Genomic DNA, 8,437 nt, shown 5'->3' on the forward strand with positions numbered 1-8,437 from the left:
AGATTTATGGCAAAAGCCACAACTGTCACAGGGAAAGAGTGCACACAGAGACAGAGAGAACAGAACCATCATTCATTAGGCCTTTGCCAAGTATCAGACATTGTGATAAGGTCTTTACATGCATGGTTTAATTTAAATTTAATCCCAAAAGATCTCTATGAAATAAATATAGTGAATATTTTGAAACTAGAAACATGCTTTAATAATTTTTGATACATAAGGACTCGTATCTACAAAATTAAAATGCTGCCATTGTTAAGAGAATTCCACACCAAAGAACAGTTTCCACTTGAAAAAAAAAAAGGAAAGTGGTTCAGGAAGTTCACCTGAGATTCAAAGAATATAATAAGAATGAAATCCTTAGGAAGTACTATGAAGGTGAAAATTCTTTCTACTAAGGGTTATTTTGTCAAACTTACATAAAGAGTCAGAATAGATATTAGCAAAGACAGGGAAATTAAAGGACTGTCATTAATTTATAAAGAAGAATGTTAATTAAAACTTGAGAGAAGTCTGGGAGAAATTACTTCTGTTATTTATTTCGAGAAATCCTTTGAACTGCTAATGAGAACATTTGGATTATCTCAAGAATAATTGTCTTAGTATTCATTGTATCAAATTTTCAATTTCTAAAATTAAGGGCAACTAGGCAGATTAGGCAGATTCATCACAAATGAAAGGAAAAAGAATATAACAACTTGGAAATAAGAACTTAGTAAATAAAAAGTAGATTAAACTTAAAAAAACAGGAAACAAAACAAAACTAAAAAACACAAAATAAACAGTTGCTGTCTAGTTGATTCTCACTCACAGAGACCCCAGGTGTTTCAGAGCAGGATATATTCCATAGGGTTTTCAGTGCTGCGGTCTTTCAGAAGCAGGTCAGCAGAGCTTTCTTCCAAGCCATGCCTCTGGGTGGACTCAAACTGGTAACTCTTTGGTTGACAGCCACGTCCTTAACTGTTTGCACTGCCCAGGGACTCACACTTAGGTACATAAAAAATGGGACAAAACTTATGTGCTTTAAAAAATATCTGGCAGTCAACAATTAGAATAGCATCTGAATAGATGCCCTTAACACATTTGTGTAGGTCAAAGAACTTGGTTTGGCCTTTGTCTCTGGTTCCTGAAAAAAATTAAGGCACTTTTTGTTTTTCTAAAACAGCCAGGTAATATTTCTTGTTATTGTTGTTACCATCAAGTGATAGAGTAAACTGTCTCCTAGGCTAGGCTGTAACCATATGGAAATTCCTAAGAAACACCTCTACTCTGTCACATGGGAGTTGCTGTGAGTCATAGAATTTTCTAGGCTGTAGTCTTGACAGGTGAAGGAAGAAGTCCAAGATACACTGAAGGAATCAGCAAAAACAAGACTCCAGGCATCGCTAGAATATCAATTAAGATGTTTCAAAACAGATGCAAAACTGGAAGTGCTCACTCATGTATGCCAAGAAATTTGGAAGACGGCTGGCTACCTGGCCAACCAACTAGAAAAGATCCATATTTGTACCTATTCCAAAGAAAGGTGATCCAACAGAAAGGAAAATATTGAACAATATCCTTAATATCACCCACAATTTTGCTGAATATAATTAGCTGACTATAATTCAAAAGTGTTTGCAGTAGTACATCAATAGGAAACTGCTAGAAATTGAGTTGGAATCAGAAGAGCATGTGGAACAAGGGATACCATTGCTGATCTCTGTTGGATATCTGATCTAAGAGGTGGATCTTGGCTGAAAGTAGAAAATAGCAGAAGGATGTTTACCTGAATTTATTGACTATGCAAAGACATTCACCTACGTTGTTGTTGTTGTTGTTGTTTGCTGTCGAGTCGGCCCCGACTCATAGCGACCCCTCCTTGGGTTTCCCAGGCAGTATCACTACAGAAGTAGGATTGCCCAACCTTCCTTCCGAGGAGTGGCTGGTGGGCTTGAACCGCCAGCCTTCTGGTGAGCAGTCAAGTGCCTTAGGCACTGTGCTACCAGAGCTCCCATTAGATCATAACAAATCATTGGTAACATTGTGAAGAATGGGAATTCCAGAACACTTAATTGTGTTCATGCACAATCTGCAAGAGACAGTTGTTGGAACAGAGCAAAGGGACATGGCATGTTTAAATCAGAAAAAATGTGCATTACAATTGTGTCCTTTTACCATACTTAGTCAATCTGTATGTTGAGCAAATAATCTGAGAAGCTGAACTATATGAAGAAGAACATGGCAGGATTGGAGGAAAACTCACTAACAACCTCTGACATGCAGGTGACATAACTTTGCCTCCTAAACATGAAGAGGACTTGAAGCACTTACTGATGAAGGTCAAAGACCACAGCCTTCAGTATGGATTGCACCTCAACACAAAGAAAACAAAAATACTCCTAACTGGACCGATAAATAGGATTATGATAAATGGATAAAAGCTTGAAGTTGTCAAGGATTTCATTTTACTTGGATCCACAATCAAAACCTATGGAAGAAGCTGTCAAAGAATCAAATGAGGTATTACACTGGGCAAATCTGCTGTAAAAGACCTCTTTAAAGGGTTAAAAAGCAAAAATATCAATTTCAAGACTAAGATGTACTTGACCAAAGCCATGGTATTTTCAATCACCTAATTTGCATTTTTAAGTTGGACACTGAATAAGGAAGACAGAAGAAGAATTGATGTTTTTTAATTATAGTGTTGGCAAAGAATATTAAATATACACTGGACTTCCAGAAGATCAAACAAATCTGTCTTAGAAAAAGTACAGTCAGAGTGCTTCTTTGAAGCAAGGATGGCAAGACTTCATCCTACACATTTTGGACATGTTGTCAGGAGGAACAAGTCCCTGGAGAAGGGAAAGCAGACAGCTAAAAAGAGGAAGACACACAACAAAGTGGATTAACACAGTGAACACAGTGGCTGCAACCATGGGCTCCAATACAGTGATTGTGAAGGTGGTGCTGAACGTATTTTGCTCTGTTGTACAAAGAGTCACTTTAAGTCAGAACCCACTCAAAGGTACCTAACAACAAGACAACAATCTTTATGGGAACAGATCCTCAGATATTTTTCCTTAGAGGTGCTGGGTGAGTTTGAACTGCTGACCTTGCAGTTAGCAACCCAGTGCTTAACCATTGCACCAGCAGGTCTCCTTGTAAATAACTAGAGGGCTACACTGGCCCCACCCTGGTAACAGACTTCAGGAAGGGAGAGGGCATGATGCAGTTAATCACATGCATATTGATTGGCCATGCATATTTATTGAGGTCCCAATGACTATAAGACATTGGACCTTGGAGCTTTCCCTTTCTCCTCCTGGATTGGTAAGAACATCCTTGAGCTGGAAAAGGTGGCTGGTCCTTAGAGACAATGAAGGCCCAGTGCTGGGAGCTCTCTCAGATCTTACTTGATATATATCTCCTCGCCTGTATCCTTTCTGGTTATTATAATGGTCAATTTACAAGTATAGGTAAGGATCTCTGGTAGTGCAGTGTTTAAGGTATTTGTCTACTAACCAAAATGTTGATGGTTCAAACTCACCTGCTGCTAAAAAAAAAGATGAGGCATTCTGCTTCCAAAAAGATGTACAGCCTTGGAAACCCAATGGCGGTCGCTATGAATTGAAATCGACTCCATGGCAGTGAGTTTTGATAAGTATAGATGAGAGTCTCCATGAATCTTGTGAGTGCTTAAAGAAAATTAACAAACCCACAAGGAGCAACGAGATACTGCCTTAGCTTGGAGTGCAGGTAGTCTTAAGGACAGAGTTCCTAATCTGTGAAGACCCAGCTTTGGGTGGCTGGTGGACAGAAGAGAGCTGCTCAGGCAATTGATTTGTGAAGACCCAGGTCCAGGTAGCTGGGTGACAGAGAAAGGCTTCACTAGGAACCAATGAAGGAAAGAGTCTTTCTAGTTTGTGACCTGATTCCAGGGGCCTAGGGGGAGAGAGAAGGAGGGACTGGCTAGTCTACATCAGAGAATTGTGTTAACTCCTGAGCCTATTGCTTGTACCCATGACCTCACCTTGACTGTCCAGGAATGTTTTGACCTAACTCTGGGTGGTTAGGGTGAGGGAAGTGCCATGGAAGTAGGTAGTGATGAGGACTGCAGAGATGTGGGAAGGTGAAGCCTTGATCCATTTCCAGTTTGGGAAATGGATTCATACTGACCCTTGCCATGCAGTTAGTGATAAAGGTGAAGTTTGCTCATCTTGACACTTTGATAGTACAGTTAGCATCATAGCCAAAGCTGCAATAGTCTACCTGTATTTTCCACAGCAATAGCTGTGGAGTCAGAAAAAAATACATATATAGTAAGAGAAGGAGCAGGAAGAAACACATCATTATTGAAAATCAGGCCAATTATAAACTTATTTTAAGAATCTAGAAAGTTTTTTTTTTTTTTTCCCCCCCACTGACTATAAGTCAATAGGAGTGGAATCCTATAATTCCTCTGGGTGCCATAAGTGCTTAAGCATGGACTACTAGCTGAAATGTTAGTGGTTCAAACTCTTAGATGACAGACTGAGATCTGCTTCTAAAAGGACACAGCCTTAACAACCCCATGGAGCAATTCTATTCTGCACACATGGGGTCATCATGAGTCAGAATCAACTTGATGGCAATGAACAATAGCAACATAATATCAGTAATACTTTATGAAGAAGAAGGATAGATGGGCCATCCTTGTCATCTTACCAGGAGTCTTAGGCAAGGTGATCTTCGGTTCTCAAGTGCAAATTTATACCAACCAAAAATCTTAGCAGAAATCACTCTGCCCATTTCCAAAAGATCAGATACTCAGCAGTGTTATTTCCTCCTCCTTCTACTCTCTCCTCACTCCATTCATTTGGTTATAACAAACTGCCACAATAGAACTGGACAGAAAAGCTAAGAGGGGAAGTAATGACTTGGGGAAAATTTCTCATTTTATAGCGTTCGGGATAGAAAGGAAGAGATTTGGCCTCTGTTTGTTCTTGACCTTTGTTCCTTTTTGTATATTCTACTTGTGAATCAGGGAGCCAGGAAGAGGAAAATGGGGATACCATATCGGTTCAGCAGAGTTGCACTGGATGAAAGACACTGGGGATACTGCTCAGATCTATGTAGGACAACTGGCTATGAGAGTATGTCTCATATGAGTCCACAGAAAACAAGGAGTCTTAGAAAGGGGCCAAGAGCAATTCAAATGCACTGGATGTTGACACCCATTGATGTGGATAAATCTTATATTTGAGAGTAAATGAATGAATTGAAAAAAAAAACAAACACCTGAGTCCTATAAAAATACTTCACTCTAGGATAAAGTAATGAGAAACAGCAGGCTTATAACTTGATTCTTTTGCAAAACTATAAGGAGGTTCTTTTATAGAAAATTGCTTGGCATTTTTCATACATAGAGAGAAATATCAACTGTATGAAATAGAATTGGAATGTAGTTGAAACAAGAACAGAATGAGATCAAAAGACAACATGATGAAATGAAGGAGATGGGTAAGGAGAAAAAAGAATTGCAAGGAAATTTAAAATTTAATAGCAGATAAAAACCTTGTTGGAGGCAATAAAACATAGATCTTGCTTTTCCCCCTAAGATGGTAAATAACTAGGAGCTCTGGTAGCATAGTGCCTAAGGCACTTGACTGCTAACCAGAAGGGTGGAGGTTCAAACCCACCAGTCACTCCTCAGAAGGAAGGTTGGGCAATCCTACATCCGTAGTGATACTGCCTCAGAAACCCAAGGAAGGGTCGCTATGAGTCAGGGCCGACTCGACAGCACATAACAACAACAACAACAAGAATAATGCGGATGACCAACCCAAGAGAATGCAAAGAATGCTTTGAGAAGAGAGTAATATGGCGACAAAATGCGGAAGAGAAATGATAGACTGGGAATCAGAGCATTGATTCAAGAGGATAGATACACTTTCAAAACACACCAGGATAAATGGAACTAACAAGCAATCAATGAACTGAAGTTAGGAAAGACAGACATTATCAACCTTTCTGGATTTCAACTCTGGTTAGCCTCTTTGGTTTTTCACTTTCTTTAGGACTTATTAAATTCACCTGCATGCCTACTGATACAATACTATCTATTGGCATTATAGCATCAGATAATATTTGAGATGGAGAATATTTTATTCATAAGTCTTTCCAAACTTCTTCCCATAAAAATATTTGCAGTGGAGGGAGTAGTTACTTAAACCCTTAACTTTCTCCTCTCTAGGCCGATGCCAGCAATCCATTTAATCTTTCTTCAAATAATCTATTTTCCATGGAGATAATCATTTTTGATAGCTTTCCGTGAGAGCAAAACATCCCTTTGTAAGAGACAGTGACATCAATTGAATATGATACTGTAATATATGTCTGAGATAAAATCGACTATGGTAAATGGGTTGTTTCCATTCCATGCATGTCAATCTCCTGTCTTGCTATTATATATTTACATTTTAGAAATCTTAGAATAAATATCAGCATTTGTAGAAAATGGCTTTGGAATTTCCTTATTTGGAGATCTAAGCATATTCTCACCCCTAAAGGGAATAGTTATAGATTGAAGAAAATGGGAAGGGCTAGAAGACCTTTTAAGTCCCACCTGTCCTGTCATTTGTGATGAATTAGCTTGAAGCAATAACTTATCTAATAGTTCTCTGCAAGCCACAAAGAGTTAATGAAACTTGTATTAATGTATGATTTTCTTGTAAAGAATATATTGCATGCCCAACTTAATCTTTTAATAATCATAGGTATATATTGGAATCACTGGGTGGTGCAAATTGTTAAGGTGCTTGGCAGCTGATTAAAAGGTTGGAGGTTTGAGTCCATTCAGAGATACCTTGGAAGAAAGCCTTGACAATCTACTTCCTAAAAATCAGTCTTTGAAATCTCTATGGAGGCCAGGTCCACATTGGCACACATAAGGGCTCCATGAGTCAGAGTCAACTTGATGACAATAGAAAAACAAAAACAAAAAAAGTTAAATATTATTTAACACATAGGTCCTCATGTTCAGCTGGTGATACAGCAAGACTGAAATATCTGGAAGATGGAGAGAGTATTTCATTGATTTCATGTGAGTTTGTTGGAATGGGAACAAAGAAAGAAAGTATTGTCTTGGTTTTAATCCTCATAACCCAATCCTGATATGACCCATGTGTTGACAATGTTGAATTCTAACCAAACTCTCTGGTCCTGGAAATTGCCTTCTCCCCATTCTTTTGTGTTCTGGAAAATGTCTGAACAAGACAGTATTATCCTTCCCCTCAGTGTGATTATACTTTAGGCAGGCTTCTCCCTGAGTCTAGGCCAGTGATGTTTCTCTGTCCCTTAATCTTATAGAATAAAAACTACCAAACTCACTGCTGTAGAGTCGGATCTGACTCAGCGACCCCTCCTTGGGTTTCTGAGGTGGTATCACTACGAAAGTAGATTGCCCAACCTTCCATCCAAGGAGTGGCTGGTGGGTTTGAACAGCCAGCCTTCTGGTTAACAGTCACATGCCTTAGGCACGATGCCATCAGAGCTCTAAGCTCTACATATTCTATCCATCCCTAGCAATAAACTCAAGAAATAATTCAGTGTGGTACATACATCCCAAGGAAAAAACTCCACCAATAACTTTTAGTACTTTAGTGTCTTTCCATTAGTTCCCTGCAGTCCTTTAAAACCATTTCTTTCCATTTGCTTCAGTAGAGTATGAGGTTCAGATTCTTTTTGCTTTCTCTCCTTACCCTTTCTTATGTGTGCACCTTCCCTCCCCTCCTTAGTTCTTTCCTAGTCAAACTTGCCTCCTCATATTGCACTGTGAATTTCCTTTTTCTTTGACAAGTTCACAAGTGATTTATTGGGAAGTGGTCCCAGGAGAAACCAGTAGGGGGATAGGAGAAGAAGGAAAGGGAAAGGAATGGAGGGGAGCCAAGCAAGGGTGCTGCAATATCACGTGAAACTCCAGAGAGACACTGTGGCTCCATCCTGAAGGGAACTCAGAAAATAAGTTGGGCCATACCTCAGAATGATCTGAAACAGGGTAAAAAGGCAATTTATCAGTCATTGGTTAAGGATCCACCAGGCACTTCTGGCTCTTCCATGCTGGCATGCAAACCAATTCCTATCAGCCTGAGAGGGCCCCTGGGCAGCACAAATGGTTAAGACCTGGACTACTACTGAAAGATGGACATGCAAACTCCAAGAAGTACCTAAGCAGACAGGCCTTGCAATCTGCTCTGAAAGCTCACAGCCTTGAAACTCCTGAGGAGCAGTTCTACTCTTCATACATGAGGCCACCATAAGTCAGAGTCAATCGGCTCACGGGAAAACTGACAACATTAGACGTTCGAGTCACTGGTCATACAAATGATTAAGTGCTCAACTATTCACAGAAAGGTTGGTGGTTGGAACCCATGCAAAAGTGCCTTGGAAGAAAGACCTGGAAATCTGCTTCCGAAAG

This window comes from Orycteropus afer, unplaced genomic scaffold, assembly GCF_000298275.1.
Source record: "Orycteropus afer afer isolate SDZICR_OR568_19922 unplaced genomic scaffold, OryAfe1.0 scaffold00029, whole genome shotgun sequence".
Classification (NCBI taxonomy): domain Eukaryota; kingdom Metazoa; phylum Chordata; class Mammalia; order Tubulidentata; family Orycteropodidae; genus Orycteropus; species Orycteropus afer.